General features: G+C 48.7%; 50 non-coding genes across 50 annotated transcripts; all 50 read left to right on the top strand.

The window, feature by feature from the left end:
* Positions 1 to 23: 23 nt before the first annotated feature.
* On the top strand, positions 24 to 95 carry TRNAP-CGG (transfer RNA proline (anticodon CGG)). Its single transcript has one exon. It is a non-coding gene; the product is annotated as a tRNA-Pro (tRNA).
* Positions 96 to 491: 396 nt separating this feature from the next.
* Positions 492 to 563, top strand: TRNAP-AGG (transfer RNA proline (anticodon AGG)). The gene has a single exon. It is a non-coding gene; the product is annotated as a tRNA-Pro (tRNA).
* Positions 564 to 809: 246 nt separating this feature from the next.
* TRNAP-AGG (transfer RNA proline (anticodon AGG)) lies at positions 810 to 881 on the top strand. The gene has a single exon. It is a non-coding gene; the product is annotated as a tRNA-Pro (tRNA).
* Positions 882 to 1,010: 129 nt separating this feature from the next.
* TRNAP-CGG (transfer RNA proline (anticodon CGG)) lies at positions 1,011 to 1,082 on the top strand. Its single transcript has one exon. It is a non-coding gene; the product is annotated as a tRNA-Pro (tRNA).
* Positions 1,083 to 1,478: 396 nt separating this feature from the next.
* On the top strand, positions 1,479 to 1,550 carry TRNAP-AGG (transfer RNA proline (anticodon AGG)). Its single transcript has one exon. It is a non-coding gene; the product is annotated as a tRNA-Pro (tRNA).
* A 246-nt stretch (positions 1,551 to 1,796) lies between these two features.
* TRNAP-AGG (transfer RNA proline (anticodon AGG)) lies at positions 1,797 to 1,868 on the top strand. The gene has a single exon. It is a non-coding gene; the product is annotated as a tRNA-Pro (tRNA).
* A 129-nt stretch (positions 1,869 to 1,997) lies between these two features.
* TRNAT-CGU (transfer RNA threonine (anticodon CGU)) lies at positions 1,998 to 2,069 on the top strand. Its single transcript has one exon. It is a non-coding gene; the product is annotated as a tRNA-Thr (tRNA).
* A 389-nt stretch (positions 2,070 to 2,458) lies between these two features.
* On the top strand, positions 2,459 to 2,530 carry TRNAP-AGG (transfer RNA proline (anticodon AGG)). The gene has a single exon. It is a non-coding gene; the product is annotated as a tRNA-Pro (tRNA).
* A 129-nt stretch (positions 2,531 to 2,659) lies between these two features.
* Positions 2,660 to 2,731, top strand: TRNAP-CGG (transfer RNA proline (anticodon CGG)). The gene has a single exon. It is a non-coding gene; the product is annotated as a tRNA-Pro (tRNA).
* Positions 2,732 to 3,339: 608 nt separating this feature from the next.
* TRNAP-AGG (transfer RNA proline (anticodon AGG)) lies at positions 3,340 to 3,411 on the top strand. Its single transcript has one exon. It is a non-coding gene; the product is annotated as a tRNA-Pro (tRNA).
* Positions 3,412 to 3,540: 129 nt separating this feature from the next.
* Positions 3,541 to 3,612, top strand: TRNAP-CGG (transfer RNA proline (anticodon CGG)). The gene has a single exon. It is a non-coding gene; the product is annotated as a tRNA-Pro (tRNA).
* Positions 3,613 to 4,008: 396 nt separating this feature from the next.
* On the top strand, positions 4,009 to 4,080 carry TRNAP-AGG (transfer RNA proline (anticodon AGG)). The gene has a single exon. It is a non-coding gene; the product is annotated as a tRNA-Pro (tRNA).
* Positions 4,081 to 4,326: 246 nt separating this feature from the next.
* On the top strand, positions 4,327 to 4,398 carry TRNAP-AGG (transfer RNA proline (anticodon AGG)). Its single transcript has one exon. It is a non-coding gene; the product is annotated as a tRNA-Pro (tRNA).
* Positions 4,399 to 4,527: 129 nt separating this feature from the next.
* On the top strand, positions 4,528 to 4,599 carry TRNAP-CGG (transfer RNA proline (anticodon CGG)). Its single transcript has one exon. It is a non-coding gene; the product is annotated as a tRNA-Pro (tRNA).
* A 966-nt stretch (positions 4,600 to 5,565) lies between these two features.
* On the top strand, positions 5,566 to 5,637 carry TRNAP-CGG (transfer RNA proline (anticodon CGG)). The gene has a single exon. It is a non-coding gene; the product is annotated as a tRNA-Pro (tRNA).
* Positions 5,638 to 6,056: 419 nt separating this feature from the next.
* TRNAP-AGG (transfer RNA proline (anticodon AGG)) lies at positions 6,057 to 6,128 on the top strand. Its single transcript has one exon. It is a non-coding gene; the product is annotated as a tRNA-Pro (tRNA).
* A 129-nt stretch (positions 6,129 to 6,257) lies between these two features.
* TRNAP-CGG (transfer RNA proline (anticodon CGG)) lies at positions 6,258 to 6,329 on the top strand. Its single transcript has one exon. It is a non-coding gene; the product is annotated as a tRNA-Pro (tRNA).
* Positions 6,330 to 6,575: 246 nt separating this feature from the next.
* On the top strand, positions 6,576 to 6,647 carry TRNAP-AGG (transfer RNA proline (anticodon AGG)). Its single transcript has one exon. It is a non-coding gene; the product is annotated as a tRNA-Pro (tRNA).
* A 129-nt stretch (positions 6,648 to 6,776) lies between these two features.
* On the top strand, positions 6,777 to 6,848 carry TRNAP-CGG (transfer RNA proline (anticodon CGG)). Its single transcript has one exon. It is a non-coding gene; the product is annotated as a tRNA-Pro (tRNA).
* Positions 6,849 to 7,456: 608 nt separating this feature from the next.
* On the top strand, positions 7,457 to 7,528 carry TRNAP-AGG (transfer RNA proline (anticodon AGG)). The gene has a single exon. It is a non-coding gene; the product is annotated as a tRNA-Pro (tRNA).
* Positions 7,529 to 7,657: 129 nt separating this feature from the next.
* TRNAP-CGG (transfer RNA proline (anticodon CGG)) lies at positions 7,658 to 7,729 on the top strand. The gene has a single exon. It is a non-coding gene; the product is annotated as a tRNA-Pro (tRNA).
* A 396-nt stretch (positions 7,730 to 8,125) lies between these two features.
* On the top strand, positions 8,126 to 8,197 carry TRNAP-AGG (transfer RNA proline (anticodon AGG)). Its single transcript has one exon. It is a non-coding gene; the product is annotated as a tRNA-Pro (tRNA).
* A 246-nt stretch (positions 8,198 to 8,443) lies between these two features.
* TRNAP-AGG (transfer RNA proline (anticodon AGG)) lies at positions 8,444 to 8,515 on the top strand. Its single transcript has one exon. It is a non-coding gene; the product is annotated as a tRNA-Pro (tRNA).
* A 129-nt stretch (positions 8,516 to 8,644) lies between these two features.
* TRNAP-CGG (transfer RNA proline (anticodon CGG)) lies at positions 8,645 to 8,716 on the top strand. The gene has a single exon. It is a non-coding gene; the product is annotated as a tRNA-Pro (tRNA).
* A 714-nt stretch (positions 8,717 to 9,430) lies between these two features.
* Positions 9,431 to 9,502, top strand: TRNAP-AGG (transfer RNA proline (anticodon AGG)). The gene has a single exon. It is a non-coding gene; the product is annotated as a tRNA-Pro (tRNA).
* A 500-nt stretch (positions 9,503 to 10,002) lies between these two features.
* TRNAP-AGG (transfer RNA proline (anticodon AGG)) lies at positions 10,003 to 10,074 on the top strand. The gene has a single exon. It is a non-coding gene; the product is annotated as a tRNA-Pro (tRNA).
* A 350-nt stretch (positions 10,075 to 10,424) lies between these two features.
* TRNAP-AGG (transfer RNA proline (anticodon AGG)) lies at positions 10,425 to 10,496 on the top strand. The gene has a single exon. It is a non-coding gene; the product is annotated as a tRNA-Pro (tRNA).
* A 788-nt stretch (positions 10,497 to 11,284) lies between these two features.
* Positions 11,285 to 11,356, top strand: TRNAP-CGG (transfer RNA proline (anticodon CGG)). Its single transcript has one exon. It is a non-coding gene; the product is annotated as a tRNA-Pro (tRNA).
* A 460-nt stretch (positions 11,357 to 11,816) lies between these two features.
* TRNAP-UGG (transfer RNA proline (anticodon UGG)) lies at positions 11,817 to 11,888 on the top strand. Its single transcript has one exon. It is a non-coding gene; the product is annotated as a tRNA-Pro (tRNA).
* Positions 11,889 to 12,028: 140 nt separating this feature from the next.
* Positions 12,029 to 12,100, top strand: TRNAP-AGG (transfer RNA proline (anticodon AGG)). The gene has a single exon. It is a non-coding gene; the product is annotated as a tRNA-Pro (tRNA).
* A 396-nt stretch (positions 12,101 to 12,496) lies between these two features.
* On the top strand, positions 12,497 to 12,568 carry TRNAP-AGG (transfer RNA proline (anticodon AGG)). Its single transcript has one exon. It is a non-coding gene; the product is annotated as a tRNA-Pro (tRNA).
* Positions 12,569 to 13,523: 955 nt separating this feature from the next.
* On the top strand, positions 13,524 to 13,595 carry TRNAP-AGG (transfer RNA proline (anticodon AGG)). The gene has a single exon. It is a non-coding gene; the product is annotated as a tRNA-Pro (tRNA).
* A 291-nt stretch (positions 13,596 to 13,886) lies between these two features.
* TRNAP-UGG (transfer RNA proline (anticodon UGG)) lies at positions 13,887 to 13,958 on the top strand. Its single transcript has one exon. It is a non-coding gene; the product is annotated as a tRNA-Pro (tRNA).
* A 139-nt stretch (positions 13,959 to 14,097) lies between these two features.
* Positions 14,098 to 14,169, top strand: TRNAP-CGG (transfer RNA proline (anticodon CGG)). The gene has a single exon. It is a non-coding gene; the product is annotated as a tRNA-Pro (tRNA).
* Positions 14,170 to 14,565: 396 nt separating this feature from the next.
* TRNAP-AGG (transfer RNA proline (anticodon AGG)) lies at positions 14,566 to 14,637 on the top strand. The gene has a single exon. It is a non-coding gene; the product is annotated as a tRNA-Pro (tRNA).
* Positions 14,638 to 14,766: 129 nt separating this feature from the next.
* Positions 14,767 to 14,838, top strand: TRNAP-CGG (transfer RNA proline (anticodon CGG)). The gene has a single exon. It is a non-coding gene; the product is annotated as a tRNA-Pro (tRNA).
* Positions 14,839 to 15,234: 396 nt separating this feature from the next.
* TRNAP-AGG (transfer RNA proline (anticodon AGG)) lies at positions 15,235 to 15,306 on the top strand. The gene has a single exon. It is a non-coding gene; the product is annotated as a tRNA-Pro (tRNA).
* A 129-nt stretch (positions 15,307 to 15,435) lies between these two features.
* TRNAP-CGG (transfer RNA proline (anticodon CGG)) lies at positions 15,436 to 15,507 on the top strand. Its single transcript has one exon. It is a non-coding gene; the product is annotated as a tRNA-Pro (tRNA).
* A 714-nt stretch (positions 15,508 to 16,221) lies between these two features.
* TRNAP-UGG (transfer RNA proline (anticodon UGG)) lies at positions 16,222 to 16,293 on the top strand. Its single transcript has one exon. It is a non-coding gene; the product is annotated as a tRNA-Pro (tRNA).
* A 140-nt stretch (positions 16,294 to 16,433) lies between these two features.
* TRNAP-CGG (transfer RNA proline (anticodon CGG)) lies at positions 16,434 to 16,505 on the top strand. Its single transcript has one exon. It is a non-coding gene; the product is annotated as a tRNA-Pro (tRNA).
* Positions 16,506 to 16,902: 397 nt separating this feature from the next.
* Positions 16,903 to 16,974, top strand: TRNAP-AGG (transfer RNA proline (anticodon AGG)). Its single transcript has one exon. It is a non-coding gene; the product is annotated as a tRNA-Pro (tRNA).
* Positions 16,975 to 17,265: 291 nt separating this feature from the next.
* On the top strand, positions 17,266 to 17,337 carry TRNAP-UGG (transfer RNA proline (anticodon UGG)). Its single transcript has one exon. It is a non-coding gene; the product is annotated as a tRNA-Pro (tRNA).
* Positions 17,338 to 17,477: 140 nt separating this feature from the next.
* TRNAP-CGG (transfer RNA proline (anticodon CGG)) lies at positions 17,478 to 17,549 on the top strand. Its single transcript has one exon. It is a non-coding gene; the product is annotated as a tRNA-Pro (tRNA).
* Positions 17,550 to 17,945: 396 nt separating this feature from the next.
* Positions 17,946 to 18,017, top strand: TRNAP-AGG (transfer RNA proline (anticodon AGG)). Its single transcript has one exon. It is a non-coding gene; the product is annotated as a tRNA-Pro (tRNA).
* Positions 18,018 to 18,308: 291 nt separating this feature from the next.
* On the top strand, positions 18,309 to 18,380 carry TRNAP-UGG (transfer RNA proline (anticodon UGG)). The gene has a single exon. It is a non-coding gene; the product is annotated as a tRNA-Pro (tRNA).
* Positions 18,381 to 19,015: 635 nt separating this feature from the next.
* TRNAP-AGG (transfer RNA proline (anticodon AGG)) lies at positions 19,016 to 19,087 on the top strand. Its single transcript has one exon. It is a non-coding gene; the product is annotated as a tRNA-Pro (tRNA).
* A 438-nt stretch (positions 19,088 to 19,525) lies between these two features.
* TRNAP-UGG (transfer RNA proline (anticodon UGG)) lies at positions 19,526 to 19,597 on the top strand. Its single transcript has one exon. It is a non-coding gene; the product is annotated as a tRNA-Pro (tRNA).
* Positions 19,598 to 19,736: 139 nt separating this feature from the next.
* On the top strand, positions 19,737 to 19,808 carry TRNAP-CGG (transfer RNA proline (anticodon CGG)). The gene has a single exon. It is a non-coding gene; the product is annotated as a tRNA-Pro (tRNA).
* A 396-nt stretch (positions 19,809 to 20,204) lies between these two features.
* On the top strand, positions 20,205 to 20,276 carry TRNAP-AGG (transfer RNA proline (anticodon AGG)). The gene has a single exon. It is a non-coding gene; the product is annotated as a tRNA-Pro (tRNA).
* Positions 20,277 to 20,567: 291 nt separating this feature from the next.
* Positions 20,568 to 20,640, top strand: TRNAP-UGG (transfer RNA proline (anticodon UGG)). Its single transcript has one exon. It is a non-coding gene; the product is annotated as a tRNA-Pro (tRNA).
* The last annotated feature ends 88 nt before the right edge of the window (positions 20,641 to 20,728 follow it).

Raw genomic sequence — 20,728 nt, 5'->3', positions numbered from 1 at the left:
CCTCAGGAGTATGGCAGAATTCTGGCTCGTTGGTCTAGAGGTATGATTCTCGCTTCGGGTGCGAGAGGCCCCGGGTTTGAATCCCGGACGAGCCCTGTCACCACCTTCATTTGCCGCCCTCACCTCTCATAAATCGGTTTCATCTGCTGTTTACCAGAGCGGTTTGCTTTAAATCACGGACAGAGGTGTTTTCGGAGAAGACTTTACTTTTTGGTTACCTTAATTCAACTCTGAGCATTGTAGAAGTGAAAACCTGCCAATGCTGTCTTCAGTGGAAACGCTGTGTCGACTCATTGGTCTAGGGGTATGATCCTCACTTAGGGTTCCTTCCCAACCGTATCATTCCGTGAGCTATCTTTAGTCTTCTCCTTGTTTGTTTTCTGACAGCAGCAGTCCTGTGAATAAATTTGGTGTTGGCAAACGGCCTTTCGACGTTGTCTCAGCTTGGCTCGTTGGTGTTGGCAAACGTCCTTTTGCTGCTGTCTCAGCTTGGCTCGTTGGTCTAGGGGTATGATTCTCGCTTAGGGTGCGAGAGGTCCCGGGTTCAAATCCCGGACAAGCCCACCTTTTGAGAGCATTCCTGTTCATCCAGTTCCATGAGTAGCATGTAGTCTTCTCCTTGTGTGTTTTCTGGCACCAGTGTCCAACCTCTTTAGTCTTCTCCTTGTTTGTTTTCTGACAGCAGCGGTGTGGAACCTCTGTCCTGCTCAGTCCTGTGAATAAATTTGGTGTTGGCAAACGGCCTTTCGACGTTGTCTCAGCTTGGCTCGTTGGTGTTGGCAAACGTCATTTTGCTGCTGTCTCAGCTTGGCTCGTTGGTCTAGGGGTATGATTCTCGCTTAGGGTGCGAGAGGTCCCGGGTTCAAATCCCGGACGAGCCCACCTTTTGAGAGCATACCTGCTCATCCAGTTCCATGAGTAGCATGTAGTCTTCTACTTGTGTGTTTTCTGGCACCAGTGTCTGCAAAGACAAAAGTACCTGACACGCCTCAGGAGCATGGCTGAATTGTGGCTCGTTGGTCTAGTGGTATGATTCTCGCTTCGGGTGCGAGAGGCCCCGGGTTCGAATCCTGGACGAGCCCTGTCACCACCTTCATTTGCCGCCCTCACCTCTCATAAATCGGTTTCATCTGCTCTTTACCAGAGCGGTTTGCTTTAAGTCACGGACAGAGGTGTTTCCGGAGAAGACTTTACTTTTTGGTTACCTTAATTCAACTCTGAGCATTGTAGAAGTGAAAACCTGCGAATGCTCTCTTCAGTGGAAACGCTGTGTCGACTAATTGGTCTAGGGGTATGATCCTCACTTAGGGTTCCTTCCCATCCTTATCATTCCGTGAGCTATCTTTAGTCTTCTCCTTGTTTGTTTTCTGACAGCAGCAGTCCTGTGAATAAATTTGGTGTTGGCAAACGGCGTTTCGACGTTGTCTCAGCTTGGCTCGTTGGTGTTGGCAAACGTCCTTTTGCTGCTGTCTCAGCTTGGCTCGTTGGTCTAGGGGTATGATTCTCGCTTAGGGTGCGAGAGGTCCCGGGTTCAAATCCCGGACGAGCCCACCTTTTGAGAGCATTCCTGCTCATCCAGTTCCATGAGTAGCATGTAGTCTTCTCCTTGTGTGTTTTCTGGCACCAGTGTCCAACCTCTTTAGTCTTCTCCTTGTTTGTTTTCTGACAGCAGCGGTGTGGAACCTCTGTCCTGCTCAGTCCTGAGAATAAATTTGGTGTTGGCAAACAGCCTTTCGACGTTGTCTCAGCTTGGCTCGTTGGTGTTGGCAAACGTCCTTTTGCTGCTGTCTCAGCTTGGCTCGTTGGTCTAGGGGTATGATTCTCGCTTAGGGTGCGAAAGGTCCCGGGTTTAAATCCCGGACGAGCCCACCTTTTGAGAGCATACCTGCTCATCCAGTTCCATGAGTAGCATGTAGTCTTCTACTTGTGTGTTTTCTGGCACCAGTGTCTGCAAAGACAAAAGTTCCTGACACGCCTCAGGAGTATGGCTGAATTGTGGCTCGTTGGTCTAGAGGTATGATTCTCGCTTCGTGTGCGAGAGGCCCCGGGTTCGAATCCCGGACGAGCCCTGTCACCACCTTCATTTGCCGCCCTCATAAATCGGTTTCATCTGCTGTTTACCAGAGCGGTTTGCTTTAAATCACGGACAGAGGTGTTTTCGGAGAAGACTTTACTTTTTGGTTACCTTAATTCAACTCTGAGCATTGTAGAAGTGAAAACCTGCCAATGCTGTCTTCAGTGGAAACGCTGTGTCGACTCATTGGTCTAGGGGTATGATCCTCACTTAGGGTTCCTTCCCAACCGTATCAATCCGTGAGCTATCTTTAGTCTTCTCCTTGTTTGTTTTCTGACAGCAGCAGTCCTGTGAATAAATTTGGTGTTGGCAAACGGCGTTTCGACGTTGTCTCAGCTTGGCTCGTTGGTGTTGGCAAACGTCCTTTTGCTGCTGTCTCAGCTTGGCTCGTTGGTCTAGGGGTATGATTCTCGCTTAGGGTGCGAGAGGTCCCGGGTTCAAATCCCCGACGAGCCCACCTTTTGAGAGCAAACCTGCTCATCCAGTTCCATGAGTAGCATGTAGTCTTCTACTTGTGTGTTTTCTGGCACCAGTGTCTGCAAAGACAAAAGTACCTGACACGCCTCATTAGTTTGGCTGAATTGTGGCTCGTTGGTCTAGTGGTATGATTCTCGCTTCGGGTGCGAGAGGCCCCGGGTTCGAATCCCGGACGAGCCCTGTCACCACCTTCATTTGCCGCCCTCACCTCTCATAAATCGGTTTCATCTGCTCTTTACCAGAGCGGTTTGCTTTAAGTCACGGACAGAGGTGTTTCCGGAGAAGACTTTACTTTATGGTTACCTTAATTCAACTCTGAGCATTGTAGAAGTGAAAACCTGCGAATGCTCTCTTCAGTGGAAACGCTGTGTCGACTCATTGGTCTAGGGGTATGATCCTCACTTAGGGTTCCTTCCCATCCTTATCATTCCGTGAGCTATCTTTAGTCTTCTCCTTGTTTGTTTTCTGACAGCAGCAGTCCTGTGAATAAATTTGGTGTTGGCAAACGGCCTTTCGACGTTGTCTCAGCTTGGCTCGTTGGTGTTGGCAAACGTCCTTTTGCTGCTGTCTCAGCTTGGCTCGTTGGTCTAGGGGTATGATTCTCGCTTAGGGTGCGAGAGGTCCCGGGTTCAAATCCTAAACGAGCCCTAGCTTTTCCTGAGGAGTGACCTTTCTCCTTTTTCTCGCCTCTTGTCAACATGCCCATAGTAAGCCTCCACCCAATGGATTTTTTGCAAATCTGCCAAGGCAAAAGTACCTGACACGCCTCAGGAGTATGGCAGAATTCTGGCTCGTTGGTCTAGAGGTATGATTCTCGCTTAGGGTGCGAGAGGTCCCGGGTTCAAATCCCGGACGAGCCCACCTTTTGAGAGCATTCCTGCTCATCCAGTTCCATGAGTAGCATGTAGTCTTCTACTTGTGTGTTTTCTGGCACCAGTATCTGCCAAGACAAAAGTACCTGACACGCCTCAGGAGTATGGCAGAATTATGGCTCGTTGGTCTAGTGGTATGATTCTCGCTTCGGGTGCGAGAGGCCCTGGGTTCGAATCCCGGACGAGCCCTGTCACCACCTTCTTTTGCCGCCCTCACCTCTCATAAATCGGTTTCATCTGCTGTTTACCAGAGCGGTTTGCTTTAAATCACGGACAGAGGTGTTTTCGGAGAAGACTTTACTTTTTGGTTACCTTAATTCTACTCTGAGCATTGTAGAAGTGAAAACCTGCCAATGCTGTCTTCAGTGGAAACGCTGTGTCGACTCATTGGTCTAGGGGTATGATCCTCACTTAGGGTTCCTTCCCAACCGTATCATTCCGTGAGCTATCTTTAGTCTTCTCCTTGTTTGTTTTCTGACAGCAGCAGTCCTGTGAATAAATTTGGTGTTGGCAAACGGCGTTTCGACGTTGTCTCAGCTTGGCTCGTTGGTGTTGGCAAACGTCCTTTTGCTGCTGTCTCAGCTTGGCTCGTTGGTCTAGGGGTATGATTCTCGCTTAGGGTGCGAGAGGTCCCGGGTTCAAATCCCGGACGAGCCCACCTTTTAAGAGCATTCCTGCTCATCCAGTTCCATGAGTAGCATGTAGTCTTCTCCTTGTGTGTTTTCTGGCACCAGTGTCCAACCTCTTTAGCCTTCTCCTTGTTTGTTTTCTGACAGCAGCGGTGTGGAACCTCTGTCCTGCTCAGTCCTGTGAATAAATTTGGTGTTGGCAAACGGCCTTTCGACGTTGTCTCAGCTTGGCTCGTTGGTGTTGGCAAACGTCCTTTTGCTGCCGTCTCAGCTTGGCTCGTTGGTCTAGGGGTATGATTCTCGCTTAGGGTGCGAGAGGTCCCGGGTTCAAATCCCGGACGAGCCCACCTTTTGAGAGCATACCTGCTCATCCAGTTCCATGAGTAGCATGTAGTCTTCTACTTGTGTGTTTTCTGGCACCAGTGTCTGAAAAGACAAAAGTACCTGACACGCCTCAGGAGCATGGCTGAATTGTGGCTCGTTGGTCTAGTGGTATGATTCTCGCTTCGGGTGCGAGAGGCCCCGGGTTCGAATCCCGGACGAGCCCTGTCACCACCTTCATTTGCCGCCCTCACCTCTCATAAATCGGTTTCATCTGCTCTTTACCAGAGCGGTTTGCTTTAAGTCACGGACAGAGGTGTTTCCGGAGAAGACTTTACTTTTTGGTTACCTTAATTCAACTCTGAGCATTGTAGAAGTGAAAACCTGCCAATGCTGTCTTCAGTGGAAACGCTGTGTCGACTCATTGGTCTAGGGCTATGATCCTCACTTAGGGTTCCTTCCCATCCTTATCATTCCGTGAGCTATCTTTAGTCTTCTCCTTGTTTGTTTTCTGACAGCAGCAGTCCTGTGAATAAATTTGGTGTTGACAAACGGCCGTTCGACGCTGTCTCAGCTTGGCTCGTTGGTGTTGGCAAACGGCCTTTTGAAGCTGTCTCAGCTTGGCTTGTTGTTCTAGGGGTATGATTCTCGCTTAGGGTGCGAGAGGTCCCGGGTTCTAATCCCGTACGAGCCCACCTTTTGAGAGCATTCCTGCTCATCCAGTTCCATGAGTAGCATGTAGTCTTCTCCTTGTGTGTTTTCTGGCACCAGTGTCCAACCCCTCACTGGCTTATGCAATACATGTAATGCTTGCAAAGTGCCTTTTATTTTAATTGTCTATCATTCTGAATGGACTTTTATGCAGATGATCCATTAGAGATTGATATTTGCCTCTGTAGGTGCCAAGCAAGCTCTCCACATGGAAGCATACTTTGAGAGGTCAAAGTCAGCATAGGAAGGAAACCAGCAGCTGCCACCTCTGGCTCGTTGGTCTAGGGGTATGATTCTCGCTTTGGGTGCGAGAGGTCCCGGGTTCAAATCCCGACGAGCCCTGGCTTTTCCTGAGGAGTGACCTTTCTCCTTTTTCTCACCTCTTGTCAACATGCCCATAGTAAGCCTCCACCCGATTGATTTTTTGCAAATCTGCCAAGGCAAAAGTACCTGACACGCCTCAGGAGTATGGCAGAATTCTGGCTCGTTGGTCTAGAGGTATGATTCTCGCTTCGGGTGCGAGAGGCCCCGGGTTCGAATCCCGGACGAGCCCTGTCACCACCTTCATTTGCCGCCCTCACCTCTCATAAATCGGTTTCATCTGCTGTTTACCAGAGCGGTTTGCTTTAAATCACGGACAGAGGTGTTTTCGGAGAAGACTTTACTTTTTGGTTACCTTAATTCAACTCTGAGCATTGTAGAAGTGAAAACCTGCCAATGCTGTCTTCAGTGGAAACGCTGTGTCGACTCATTGGTCTAGGGGTATGATCCTCACTTAGGGTTCCTTCCCAACCGTATCATTCCGTGAGCTATCTTTAGTCTTCTCCTTGTTTGTTTTCTGACAGCAGCGGTGTGGAACCTCTGTCCTGCTCAGTCCTGTGAATAAATTTGGTGTTGGCAAACGGCCTTTCGACGTTGTCTCAGCTTGGCTCGTTGGTGTTGGCAAACGTCCTTTTGCTGCTGTCTCAGCTTGGCTCGTTGGTCTAGGGGTATGATTCTCGCTTAGGGTGCGAGAGGTCCCGGGTTCAAATCCCGGACGAGCCCACCTTTTGAGAGCATTCCTGCTCATCCAGTTCCATGAGTAGCATGTAGTCTTCTACTTGTGTGTTTTCTGGCACCAGTGTCTGCAAAGACAAAAGTACCTGACACGCCTCAGGAGTATGGCTGAATTGTGGCTCGTTGGTCTAGTGGTATGATTCTCGCTTCGGGTGCGAGAGGCCCCGGGTTCGAATCCCGGACGAGCCCACCTTTTGAGAGCATTCCTGCTCATCCAGTTCCATGAGTAGCATGTAGTCTTCTCCTTGTGTGTTTTCTGGCACCAGTGTCCAACCTCTTTAGTCTTCTCCTTGTTTGTTTTCTGACAGCAGCGGTGTGGAACCTCTGTCCTGCTCAGTCCTGTGAATAAATTTGGTGTTGGCAAACGGCCTTTCGACGTTGTCTCAGCTTGGCTCGTTGGTGTTGGCAAACGTCCTTTTGCTGCTGTCTCAGCTTGGCTCGTTGGTCTAGGGGTATGATTCTCGCTTAGGGTGCGAGAGGTCCCGGGTTCAAATCCCCGACGAGCCCACCTTTTGAGAGCAAATCTGCTCATCCAGTTCCATGAGTAGCATGTAGTCTTCTACTTGTGTGTTTTCTGGCACCAGTGTCTGCAAAGACAAAAGTACCTGACACGCCTCAGGAGTTTGGCTGAATTGTGGCTCGTTGGTCTAGTGGTATGATTCTCGCTTCGGGTGCGAGAGGCCCCGGGTTCGAATTCCGGACGAGCCCTGTCACCACCTTCATTTGCCGCCCTCACCTCTCATAAATCGGTTTCATCTGCTCTTTACCAGAGCGGTTTGCTTTAAGTCACGGACAGAGGTGTTTCCGGAGAAGACTTTACTTTTTGGTTACCTTAATTCAACTCTGAGCATTGTAGAAGTGAAAACCTGCGAATGCTCTCTTCAGTGGAAACGCTGTGTCGACTCATTGGTCTAGGGGTATGATCCTCACTTAGGGTTCCTTCCCATCCTTATCATTCCGTGAGCTATCTTTAGTCTTCTCCTTGTTTGTTTTCTGACAGCAGCAGTCCTGTGAATAAATTTGGTGTTGGCAAACGGCCTTTCGACGTTGTCTCAGCTTGGCTCGTTGGTGTTGGCAAACGTCCTTTTGCTGCTGTCTCTGCTTGGCTCGTTGGTCTAGGGGTATGATTCTCGCTTAGGGTGCGAGAGGTCCCGGGTTCAAATCCTAAACGAGCCCTAGCTTTTCCTGAGGAGTGACCTTTCTCCTTTTTCTCGCCTCTTGTCAACATGCCCATAGTAAGCCTCCACCCAATGGATTTTTTGCAAATCTGCCAAGGCAAAAGTACCTGACACGCCTCAGGAGTATGGCAGAATTCTGGCTCGTTGGTCTAGAGGTATGATTCTCGCTTAGGGTGCGAGAGGTCCCGGGTTCAAATCCCGGACGAGCCCACCTTTTGAGAGCATTCCTGCTCATCCAGTTCCATGAGTAGCATGTAGTCTTCTACTTGTGTGTTTTCTGGCACCAGTATCTGCCAAGACAAAAGTACCTGACACGCCTCAGGAGTATGGCAGAATTATGGCTCGTTGGTCTAGTGGTATGATTCTCGCTTCGGGTGCGAGAGGCCCCGGGTTCGAATCCCGGACGAGCCCTGTCACCACCTTCTTTTGCCGCCCTCACCTCTCATAAATCGGTTTCATCTGCTGTTTACCAGAGCGGTTTGCTTTAAATCACGGACAGAGGTGTTTTCGGAGAAGACTTTACTTTTTGGTTACCTTAATTCTACTCTGAGCATTGTAGAAGTGAAAACCTGCCAATGCTGTCTTCAGTGGAAACGCTGTGTCGACTCATTGGTCTAGGGGTATGATCCTCACCTAGGGTTCCTTCCCAACCGTATCATTCCGTGAGCTATCTTTAGTCTTCTCCTTGTTTGTTTTCTGACAGCAGCAGTCCTGTGAATAAATTTGGTGTTGGCAAACGGCGTTTCGACGTTGTCTCAGCTTGGCTCGTTGGTGTTGGCAAACGTCCTTTTGCTGCTGTCTCAGCTTGGCTCGTTGGTCTAGGGGTATGATTCTCGCTTAGGGTGCGAGAGGTCCCGGGTTCAAATCCCGGACGAGCCCACCTTTTGAGAGCATTCCTGCTCATCCAGTTCCATGAGTAGCATGTAGTCTTCTCCTTGTGTGTTTTCTGGCACCAGTGTCCAACCTCTTTAGCCTTCTCCTTGTTTGTTTTCTGACAGCAGCGGTGTGGAACCTCTGTCCTGCTCAGTCCTGTGAATAAATTTGGTGTTGGCAAACGGCCTTTCGACGTTGTCTCAGCTTGGCTCGTTGGTGTTGGCAAACGTCCTTTTGCTACCGTCTCAGCTTGGCTCGTTGGTCTAGGGGTATGATTCTCGCTTAGGGTGCGAGAGGTCCCGGGTTCAAATCCCGGACGAGCCCACCTTTTGAGAGCATACCTGCTCATCCAGTTCCATGAGTAGCATGTAGTCTTCTACTTGTGTGTTTTCTGGCACCAGTGTCTGCAAAGACAAAAGTACCTGACACGCCTCAGGAGCATGGCTGAATTGTGGCTCGTTGGTCTAGTGGTATGATTCTCGCTTCGGGTGCGAGAGGCCCCGGGTTCGAATCCCGGACGAGCCCTGTCACCACCTTCATTTGCCGCCCTCACCTCTCATAAATCGGTTTCATCTGCTGTTTACCAGAGCGGTTTGCTTTAAATCACGGACAGAGGTGTTTTCGGAGAAGACTTTACTTTTTGGTTACCTTAATTAATCTCTGAGCATTGTAGAAGTGAAAACCTGCCAATGCTGTCTTCAGTGGAAACGCTGTGTCGACTCATTGGTCTAGGGGTATGATCCTCACTTAAGGTTCCTTCCCAACCGTATCATTCCGTGAGCTATCTTTAGTCTTCTCCTTGTTTGTTTTCTGACAGCAGCAGTCCTGTGAAGAAATTTGGTGTTGGCAAACGGCCTTTCGACGTTGTCTCAGCTTGGCTCGTTGGTGTTGGCAAACGGCCTTTTGAAGCTGTCTCAGCTTGGCTTGTTGTTCTAGGGGTATGATTCTCGCTTAGGGCGCGAGAGGTCCCGGGTTCAAATACCGGACGAGCCCACCTTTTGAGAGCATTCCTGCTCATCCAGTTCCATGAGTAGCATGTAGTCTTCTCCTTATGTGTTTTCTGGCACCAGTGTCCAACCTCTTTAGTCTTCTCCTTGTTTGTTTTCTGACAGCAGCGGTGTGGAACCTCTGTCCTGCTCAGTCCTGTGAATAAATTTGGTGTTGGCAAACGGCCTTTCGAAGTTGTCTCAGCTTGGCTCGTTGGTGTTGGCAAACGTCCTTTTGCTGCTGCCTCAGCTTGGCTCGTTGGTCTAGGGGTATGATTCTCGCTTAGGGTGCGAGAGGTCTCGGGTTTAAATCCCGGACGAGCCCACCTTTTGAGAGCATTCCTGCTCATCCAGTTCCATGAGTAGCATGTAGTCTTCTACTTGTGTGTTTTCTGGCACCAGTGTCCAACCCCTCACTGGCTTATGCAATACATGTAATGCTTGCAAAGTGCCTTTCTTTTATTTTAATTGTCTATCATTCTGAATGGACTTTTATGCAGATGATCCATTAGAGATTGATATTTGCCTCTGTAGGTGCCAAGCAAGCTCTCCACATGGCAGCATACTTTGAGAGGTCAAAGTCAGCATAGGAAGGAAACCAGCAGCTGCCACCTCTGGCTCGTTGGTCTAGGGGTATTATTCTCGCTTTGGGTGCGAGAGGTCCTGGGTTCAAATACCGGACGAGCCACCTTTCCTGAGGAGTGACCTTTCTCCCTTTTCTCACCTCTTGTCAGCATGCCCATAGTAAGCCTCCACCCAATGGATTTTTTGCAAATCTGCCTAGGCAAAAGTACCTGACACGCCTCAGGAGTAAGGCAGAATTCTGGCTCGTTGGTCTAGAGGTATGATTCTCGCTTAGGGTGTGAGAGGCCCCGGGTTCGAATCCCTGACGAGCCCTGTCACCACCTTCATTTGCCGCCCTCACCTCTCATAATTCGGTTTCATCTGCTGTTTACCAGAGCGGTTTGCTTTAAATCACGGACAGAGGTGTTTTCGGAGAAGACTTTACTTTTTGGTTACCTTAATTCAACTCTGAGCATTGTAGAAGTGAAAACCTGCCAATGCTGTCTTCAGTGGAAACGCTGTGTCGACTCATTGGTCTAGGGGTATGATCCTCACTTAGGGTTCCTTAAGGAACCCTTTATTCAGTCCTGTGAATAAATTTGGTGTTGGCAAACGGCCTTTCGACGTTGTCTCAGCTTGTCTCGTTGGTGTTGGCAAACGTCCTTTTGCTGCTGTTTCAGCTTGGCTCGTTGGTCTAGGGGTATGATTCTCGCTTAGGGTGCGAGAGGTCCCGGGTTCAAATCCCGGACAAGCCCACCTTTTGAGAGCATACCTGCTCATCCAGTTCCATGAGTAGCATGTAGTCTTCTACTTGTGTGTTTTCTGGCACCAGTGTCTGCAAAGACAAAAGTACCTGACATGCCTCAGGAGTATGGCAGAATTCTGGCATCTAGTGGTATGATTCTCGCTTTGGGTGCGAGAGGCCCCGGGTACGAATCCCGGACGAGCCCTGTCACCACCTTCATTTGCCTCCCTCACCTCTCATAAATCGGTTTCATCTGCTCTTTACCAGAGCGGTTTGCTTTAAGTCACGGACAGAGGTGTTTCCGGAGAAGACTTTACTTTTTGGTTACCTTAATTCAACTCTGACCATTGTAGAAGTGAAAACCTGCGAATGCTCTCTTCAGTGGAAACGCTGTGTCGACTCATTGGTCTAGGGGTATGATCCTCACTTAGGGTTCCTTCCCATCCTTATCATTCCGTGAGCTATCTTTAGTCTTCTCCTTGTTTGTTTTCTGACAGCAGCAGTCCTGTGAATAAATTTGGTGTTGGCTAACGGCCTTTCAACGTTGTCTCAGCTTGGCTCGTTGGTGTTGGCAAACGTCCTTTTGCTGCTGTCTCAGCTTGGCTCGTTGGTCTAGGGGTACGATTCTCGCTTAGGGTGCGAGAGGTCCGGGGTTCAAATCCTAAACGAGCCCTAGCTTTTCCTGAGGAGTGACCTTTCTCCTTTTTCTCACCTCTTGTCAAATGCCCATAGTAAGCCTCCACCCAATGGATTTTTTGCAAATCTGCCTAACACGCCTCAGGAGTATGGCAGAATTCTGGCTTGTTGGTCTAGAGGTATGATTCTCGCTTCGGGTGCGAGAGGCCCCGGGTTCGAATCCCGGACGAGCCCTGTCACCACCTTCATTTGCTGCCCTCACCTCTCATAAATCGGTTTCATCTGCTGTTTACCAGAGCGGTTTGCTTTAAATCACGGACAGAGGTGTTTTCGGAGAAGACTTTAGGGGTATGATTCTCGCTTAGGGTGCGAGAGGTCCCGGGTTCAAATCCCGGACGAGCCCACCTTTTGAGAGCATTCCTGCTCATCCAGTTCCATGAGTAGCATGTAGTCTTCTCCTTGTGTGTTTTCTGGCACCAGTGTCCAACCCCTCACTGGCTTATGCAATACATGTAATGCTTGCAAAGTGCCTTTCTTTTATTTTAATTGTCTATCATTCTGAATGGACTTTTATGCAGATGATCCATTAGAGATTGATATTTGCCTCTGTAGGTGCCAAGCAAGCTCTCCACATGGCAGCATACTTTGAGAGGTCAAAGTCAGCATAGGAAGGAAACCAGCAGCTGCCACCTCTGGCTTGTTGGTCTAGGGGTATGATTCTCGCTTTGGGTGCGAGAGGTCCCGGGTTCAAATCCTGGACGAGCCCTGGCTTTTCCTGAGGAGTGACCTTTCTCCTTTTTCTCACCTCTTGTCAACATGCCAATAGTAAGCCTCCACCCAATGGATTTTTTGCAAATCTGCCAAGACAAAAGTACCTGACACGCCTCAGGATAATGGCAGAATTCTGGCTCGTTGGTCTAGAGGAATGATTCTCGCTTAGGGTGCGAGAGGGCCCGGGTTCGAATCCCTGACGAGCCCTGTCACCACCTTCATTTGCCGCCCTCACCTCTCATAAATCGGTTTAATCTGCTGTTTACCAGAGCGGTTTGCTTTAAATCACGGACAGAGGTGTTTTCGGAGAAGACTTTACTTTTTGGTTACCTTAATTCAACTCTGAGCATTGTAGAAATGAAAACCTGCCAATGCTGTCTTCAGTGGAAACGCTGTGTCGACTCATTGGTCTAGGGGTTTGATCCTCACTTAGGGTTCCTTCCCAACCTTATCATTGCGTGAGCTATCTTTAGTCTTCTCCTTGTTTGTTTTCTGACAGCAGCAGTCCTGTGAATAAAATTGGTGTTGGCAAACGGCCTTTAGACGTTGTCTCAGCTTGGCTCGTTGGTATTGGCAAACGTCCTTTTGCGGCTGTTTCAGCTTGGCTCGTTGGTCTAGGGGTATGATTCTCGCTTAGGGTGCGAGAGGTCCCGGGTTCAAATCCCGGACGAGCCCACCTTTTGAGAGCATTCCTGCTCATCCAGTTCCATGAGTAGCATGTAGTCTTCTTCTTGTGTGTTTTCTGGCACCAGTGTCCAACCCCTCACTGGCTTATGTAATACATGTAATGCTTGCAAAGTGCCTTTCTTTTTTTTTAATTGTCTATCATTCTGAATGGACTTTTATGCAGATGATCCATTAGAGATTGATATTTGCCTCTGTAGGTGCCAAGCAAGCTCTCCACATGGCAGCATACTTTGAGAGGTCAAAGTCAGCATAGGAAGGAAACCAGCAGCTGCCACTTCTGGCTTGTTGGTCTAGGGGTATGATTCTCGCTTTGGGTGTGAGAGGTCTCGGGTTCAAATCCCGGACGATCCCTGGCTTTTCCTGAGGTGTGACCTTTCTCCTTTTTCTCACCTCTTGTCAACATGCCCATAAAAAGCCTCCACCGAATGGATTTTTTGCAAATCTGCCAAGGCAAAAGTACCTGACACGCCTCAGGATTCTGGCAGAATTCTGGCTCGTTGGTCTAGAGGTATGATTCTCGCTTCGGGTGCGAATCCCAGACGAGCCTTGTCACCACCTTCATTTGCCGCCCTCACCTCTCATAAATCGGTTTCATCTGCTGTTTACCAGAGCGGTTTGCTTTAAATCACGGACAGAGGTGTTTTCGGAGAAGATTTTACTTTTTGGTTACCTTAATTCAACTCTGAGCATTGTAGAAGTGAAAACCTGCCAATGCTGTCTTCAGTGGAAATGATGTGTCGACTCATTGGTCTAGGGGTATGATCCTCACTTAGGGTTCCTTCCCATCCTTATCATTCCGTGAGCTATCTTTAGTCTTCTCCTTGTTTGTTTTCTGACAGCAGCAGTCCTGTGAATAAATTTGGTGTTGGCAAACGGCCTTTCGACGTTGTCTCAGCTTGGCTCGTTGGTGTTGGCAAACGTCCTTTTGCTGCTGTCTCAGCTTGGCTCGTTGGTCTAGGGGTATGATTCTCGCTTAGGGTGCGAGAGGTCCCGGGTTCAAATCCTGGACGAGCCCACCTTTTGAGAGCATTCCTGCTCATCCAGTTCCATGAGTAGCATGTAGTCTTCTCCTTGTGTGTTTTCTGGCACCAGTGTCCAACCCCTCACTGGCTTATGCAATACATGTAATGCTTGCAAAGTGCCTTTCTTTTATTTTAATTGTCTATCATTCTGAATGGACTTTTATGCAGATGATCCATTAGAGATTGATTTTTGCCTCTGTAGGTGCCAAGCAAGCTCTCCACATGGCAGCATACTTTGAGAGGTCAAAGTCGTCATAGGAAGGAAACCAGCAGCTGCCACCTCTGGCTCGTTGGTCTAGGGGTATGATTCTCGCTTTGGGTGTGAGAGGTCTCGGGATCAAATCCCGAACGAGCCCTAGCTTTTCCTGAGGAGTGACCTTTCTCCTTTTTCTCACCTCTTGTCAACATGCCCATAGTAAGCCTCCACCCAATGGATTTTTGCAAATCTGCCAAGGCAAAAGTACCTAACAAGCCTCAGGAGTATGGCAGAATTCTGGCTCGTTGGTCTAGAGGTATGATTCTCGCTTCGGGTGCGAGAGGCCCCGGGTTCGAATACCGGACGAGCCCTGTCACCACCTTCATTTGCCGCCCTCACCTCTCATAAATCGGTTTCATCTGCTGTTTACCAGAGCGGTTTGCTTTAAATCACGGACAGAGGTGTTTTCGGAGAAGACTTTACTTTTTGGTTACCTTAATTCAACTCTGAGCATTGTAGAAGTGAAAACCTGCCAATGCTGTCTTCAGTGGAAACGCTGTGTCGACTCATTGGTCTAGGGGTATGATCCTCACTTAGGGTTCCTTCCCAACCTTATCATTCCGTGAGCTATCTTTAGTCTTCTCCTTGTTTGTTTTCTGACAGCAGCAGTCCTGTGAATAAATTTGGTGTTGGCAAACGGCCTTTTGACGTTGTCTCAGCTTGGCTCGTTGGTGTTGGCAAACGGCCTTTTGGTGCTGTCTCAGCTTGGCTCGTTGGTCTAGGGGTATGATTCTCGCTTAGGGTGCGAGAGGTCCCGGGTTCAAATCCCGGACGAGCCCACCTTTTGAGAGCATTCCTGCTCATCCAGTTCCTTGAGTAGCATGTAGTCTTCTACTTGTGTGTTTTCTGGCACCAGTGTCTGCCAAGACAAAAGTACCTGACACGCCTCAGGAGTGTGGCAGAATTCTGGCTCGTTGGTCTAGTGGTATGATTCTCGCTTCGGGTGCGAGAGGCCCCGGGTTCGTATCCCGGTCGAGCCCTGTCACCACCTTCATTTACCGCCCTCACCTCTCATAAATCGGTTTCATCTGCTCTTTACCAGAGCGGTTTGCTTTAAGTCACGGACAGAGGTGTTTCCGGAGAAGACTTTACTTTTTGGTTACCTTAATTCAACTCTGAGCATTGTAGAAGTGAAAACCTGCGAATGCTGTCTTCAGTGGAAACGCTGTGTCGACTCATTGGTCTAGGGGTATGATCCTCACTTAGGGTTCCTTCCCATCTTTATCATTCCGTGAGCTATCTTTAGTCTTCTCCTTGTTTGTTTTCTGACAGCAGCAGTCCTGTGAATAAATTTGGTGTTGGCAAACGGCCTTTCGACGATGTCTCAGCTTGGCTCGTTGGTGTTGGCAAACGTCCTTTTGGTGCTGTCTCAGCTTGGCTCGTTGGTCTAGGGGTATGATTCTCGCTTAGGGTGCGAGAGGTCCCGGGTTCAAATCCCGGACGAGCCCACCTTTTGAGAGCATTCCTGCTCATCCAGTTCCATGAGTAGCATGTAGTCTTCTACTTGTGTGTTTTCTGGCACCAGTGTCTGCCAAGACAAAAGTACCTGACACGCCTCAGGAGTATGGCAGAGTTCTGGCTCGTTGGTCTAGTGGTATGATTCTCGCTTCGGGTGCGAGAGGCCCTGGGTTCGTATCCCGGACGAGCCCTGTCACCACCTTCATTTACCGCCCTCACCTCTCATAAATCGGTTTCATCTGCTCTTTACCAGAGCGGTTTGCTTTAAGTCACGGACAGAGGTGTTTCCGGAGAAGACTTTACTTTTTGGTTACCTCAATTCAACTCTGAGCATTGTAGAAGTTAAAACCTGCGAATGCTGTCTTCAGTGGAAACGCTGTGTCGACTCATTGGTCTAGGGGTATGATCCTCACTTAGGGTTCCTTCCCATCCATATCATTCCGTGAGCTATCTTTAGTCTTCTCCTTGTTTGTTTTCTGACAGCAGCAGTCCTGTGAATAAATTTGGTGTTGGCAAACGTCCTTTTGCTGCTGTCTCAGCTTGGCTCGTTGGTCTAGGGGTATGATTCTCACTTAGGGTGCGAGAGTTCCCGGGTACAAATCCCGGACAATTCCACCTTTTGAGAGCATTCCTGCTCATCCAGTTCCATGAGTAGCATGTAGTCTTCTCCTTGTGTGTTTTCTGGCACCAGTGTCCAACCCCTCACTGGCTTATGCAATACATGTAATTACTGCAAAGAGCCTTTCTTTTATTTTAATTGTCTATCATTCTGAATGGACTTTTATGCAGATGATCCATTAGAGATTGATATTTGCCTCTGTAGGTGCCAAGCAAGCTCTCCACATGGCAGCATACTTTGTGAAATCAAAGTCGTCATAGGTAGGAAACCAGCAGCTGCCACCTCTGGCTCGTTGGTCTAGGGGTATGATTCTTGCTTTGGGTGCGAGAGGTCCCGGGTTCAAATCCCGGACGAGCCCTAGCCTTTCCTGAGGAGTGACCTTTCTCCTTTTTCTCACCTCTTGTCAACAAGCCCATAGTAAGCCTCCACCCAATGGATTTTTTGCAAATCTTCCAAGCCAAAAGTACATGACACACCTCAGGAGTATGGCAGAATTCTGGCTCGTTGGTCTAGTGGTATGATTCTCACTTCGGGTGCGAGAGGCCCCGGGTTCGAATCCCGAACGAGCCCTGTCACCACCTTCATTTACCGCCCTCACCTCTCATAAATCGGTTTCATCTGCTCTTTACCAGATCAGTTTGCTTTAAGTCACGGACAGAGGTGTTTCCGGAGAAGACTTTTGGTTTTTGGTTACCTTAATTCAACTCTGAGCATTGTAGAAGTGAAAACCTGCCAATGCTGTCTTCAGTGGAAACGCTGTGTCGACTCATTGGTCTAGGGGTATGATCCTCACTTAGGGTTCCTTCCCATCCTTATCATTCCGTGAGCTATCTTTAGTCTTCTCCTTGTTTGTTTTCTGACAGCAGCAGTCCTGTGAATAAATTTGGTGTTGGCAAACGGCCTTTCGACGTTGTCTCAGCTTGGCTCGTTGGTGTTGGCAAACGTCCTTTTGGTGCTGTCTCAGCTTGGCTCGTTGGTCTAGGGGTATGATTCTCGCTTAGGGTGCGAGAGGTCCCGGGTTCAAATCCCGGACGAGCCCACCTTTTGAGGGCATTCCTGCTCATCCAGTTCCATGAGTAGCATGTAGTCTTCTCCTTGTGTGTTTTCTGGCACCAGTGTCCAACCCCTCACTGGCTTATGCAATACATGTAATGCTTGCAAAGTGCCTTTCTTTTATTTTAATTGTCTATCATTCTGAATGGACTTTTATGCAGATGATCCATTAGAGATTGATATTTGCCTCTGTAGGTGTCAAGCAAGCTCTCCACATGGCAGCATACTTTGAGAGGTCAAAGTCGTCATATGAAGGAAACCAGCAGCTGCCACCTCTGGCTCGTTGGTTTAGGGGAATGATTCTCGCTTTGGGTGCGAGAGGTCCCGGGTTCAAATCCTGGACGAGCCCTAGCTTTTCCTGAGGAGTGACCTTTCTCCTTTTTCTCACCTCTTGTCAACATGCCCATAGTAAGCCTCCACCCAATGGATTTTTTGCAAATCTGCCAAGCCAAAAGTACCTGACACGCCTCAGGAGTATGGCAGAATTCTGGCTCGTTGGTCTAGAGGTATGATTCTCGCTTCGGGTGAGAGAGGCTCCGGGTTCGAATCCCGGACGAGCCCTGTCAACGCCTTCATTTACCGCCCTCATCTCTCATAAATCGGTTTCATCTGCTCTTTACCAGAGCGGTTTGCTTTAAGTCACGGACAGAGGTGTTTCCGGAGAAGACTTTACTTTTTGGTTACCTTAATTCAACTCTGAGCATTGTAGAAGTGAAAACCTGCCAATGCTGTCTTCAGTGGAAACGCTGTGTCGACTCATTGGTCTAGGGGTATGATCCTCACTTAGGGTTCCTTCCCAACCTTATCATTCCGTGGGCTATCTTTAGTCTTCTCCTTGTTTGTTTTCTGACAGCAGCAGTCCTGTGAATAAATTTGGTGTTGGCAAACGGCCTTTCGACGTTGTCTCAGCTTGGCTCGTTGGTGTTGGCAAACGTCTTTTTGATGCTGTCTCAGCTTGCCTCGTTGGTCTAGGGGTATGATTCTCGCTTAGGGTGCGAGAGGTTCCGGGTTCAAATCCCGGACGAGCCCACCTTTTGAGAGCATTCCCGCTCATCCAGTTCCATGAGTAGCATGTAGTCTTCTCCTTGTGTGTTTTCTGGCACCAGTGTCCAACCCCTCACTGGCTTATGCAATACAAGTAATTACTGCAAAGATCCTTTCTTTTATTTTAATTGTCTATCATTCTGAATGGACTTTTATGCAGATGATCCATTAGAGATTGATATTTGCCTCTGTAGGTGCCAAGCAAGCTCTCCACATGGCAGCATACTTTGAGAGGTCAAAGTCAGCATAGGAAGGAAACCTGCAGCTGACACCTCTGGCTCGTTGGTCTAGGGGTATGATTCTCGCTTTGGGTGCGAGAGGTCCCGGGTTCAAATCCCGGACGAGCCCTAGCTTTTCCTGAGGAGTGACCTTTCTCCTTTTTCTCACCTCTTGTCAACATGCCCATAGTAAGCCTCCACCCAATGGATTTTTTGCAAATCTGCCAAGCCAAAAGTACCTGACACGCCTCAGGAGTATGGCAGAATTCTGGTTTGTTGGTCTAGAGGTATTATTCTCGCTTAGGGTGCGAGAGGCCCCGGGTTCGAATCCCTGATGAGCCCTGTCACCACCTTCATTTGCCGCCCTCACCTCTCATAAATCGGTTTAATCTGCTGTTTACCAGAGCGGTTTGCTTTAAATCACGGACAGAGGTGTTTTCGGAGAAGACTTTACTTTTTGGTTACCTTAATTCAACTCTGAGCATTGTAGAAGTGAAAACCTGCCAATGCTGTCTTCAGTGGAAACGCTGTGTCGACTCATTGGTCTAGGGGTATGATCCTCACTTAGGGTTCCTTCCCAACCTTATCATTCCGTGAGCTATCTTTAGTCTTCTCCTTGTTTGTTTTCTGACAACAGCGGTGTGGAACTTCTGTCCTTCTCAGTCCTGTGTGTGAATAAATTTGGTGTTGACAATCGGCCATTCGACGCTGTCTCAGCTTGGCTCACTGGTGTTGGCAAACGGCCTTTTGAAGCTGTCTCAGCTTGGCTCGTTGGTCTAGGGGTATGATTCTCGCTTAGGGTGCGAGAGGTCCCGTGTTCAAATCCCGGACGAGCCCACCTTTTGAGAGCATTCCTGCTCATCCAGTTCCATGAGTAGCATGTAGTCTTCTCCTTGTGTGTTTTCTGGCACCAGTGTCCAACCCCTCACTGGCTTATGCAATACATGTAATGCTTGCAAAGTGCCTTTCTTTTATTTTAATTGTCTATTATTCTGAATGGACTTTTATGCAGATGATCCATTAGAGATTGATATTTGCCTCTGTGTGTTTTCTGGCACCAGTGTCCAACCCCTCACTGGCTTATGCAATACATGTAATGCTTGCAAAGTGCCTTTCTTTTATTTTAATTGTCTATTATTCTGAATGGACTTTTATGCAGATGATCCATTAGAGATTGATATTTGCCTCTGTAGGTGCCAAGCAAGCTCCCCACATGGCAGCATACTTTGAGAGGTCAAAGTCAGCATAGGAAGGAAACCAGCAGCTGCCACCTCTGGCTCGTTGGTCTAGGGGTATGATTCTCGCTTTGGGTGCGAGAGGTCTCGGGTTCAAATCCCGAACGAGCCCTAGCTTTTCCTGAGGAGTGACCTTTCTCCTTTTTCTCACCTCTTGTCAACATGCCCATAGTAAGCCTCCACCCAATGGATTTTTGCAAATCTGCCAAGGCAAAAGTACCTAACACGCCTCAGGAGTATGGCAGAATTCTGGCTCGTTGGTCTAGAGGTATGATTCTCGCTTCGGGTGCGAGAGGCCCCGGGTTCGAATACCGGACGAGCCCTGTCACCACCTTCATTTGCCGCCCTCACCTCTCATAAATCGGTTTCATCTGCTGTTTACCAGAGCGGTTTGCTTTAAATCACGGACAGAGGTGTTTTCGGAGAAGACTTTACTTTTTGGTTACCTTAATTCAACTCTGAGCATTGTAGAAGTGAAAACCTGCCAATGCTGTCTTCAGTGGAAACGCTGTGTCGACTCATTGGTCTAGGGGTATGATGCTCACTTAGGGTTCCTTCCCAACCTTATCATTCCGTGAGCTATCTTTAGTCTTCTCCTTGTTTGTTTTCTGACAGCAGCAGTCCTGTGAATAAATTTGGTGTTGGCAAACGGCCTTTCGACGTTGTCTCAGCTTGGCTCGTTGGTGTTGGCAAACGTCCTTTTGGTGCTGTCTCAGCTTGGCTCGTTGGTCTAGGGGTAAGATTCTCGCTTAGGGTGCGAGAGGTCCCGGGTTCAAATCCCGGACAAGCCCACCTTTTGAGAGCATTCCTGCTCATCCAGTTCCATGAGTAGCATGTAGTCTTCTCCTTGTGTGTTTTCTGGCACCAGTGTCCAACCCCTCACTGGCTTATGCAATACATGTAATTACTGCAAAGTGCCTTTCTTTTATTTTAATTGTCTATCATTCTGAATGGACTTTTATGCAGATGATCCATTAGAGATTGATATTTGCCTCTGTAGGTGCCAAGCAAGCTCTCCACATGGCAGCATACTTTGAGAGGTCAAAGTCAGCATAGGAAGGAAACCAGCAGCTGCCACCTCTGGCTCGTTGGTCTTGGGGGTATGATTCTCGCTTTGGGTGCGAGAGGTCCCGGGTTCAAATCCCGGACGAGCCCTGGTTTTTCCTGAGGAGTGACCTTTCTCCTTTTCCTCACCTCTTGTCAACATGCCCATAGTAAGCCTCCACCCAATGGATTTTTTGCA

Source organism: Hyla sarda, chromosome 6 (assembly GCF_029499605.1).
Source record: "Hyla sarda isolate aHylSar1 chromosome 6, aHylSar1.hap1, whole genome shotgun sequence".
Taxonomy (NCBI): Eukaryota; Metazoa; Chordata; class Amphibia; order Anura; family Hylidae; genus Hyla; species Hyla sarda.
Note: the sequence above shows the minus strand (reverse complement) of the source record. Positions and strands in the feature narration are given on the sequence as shown.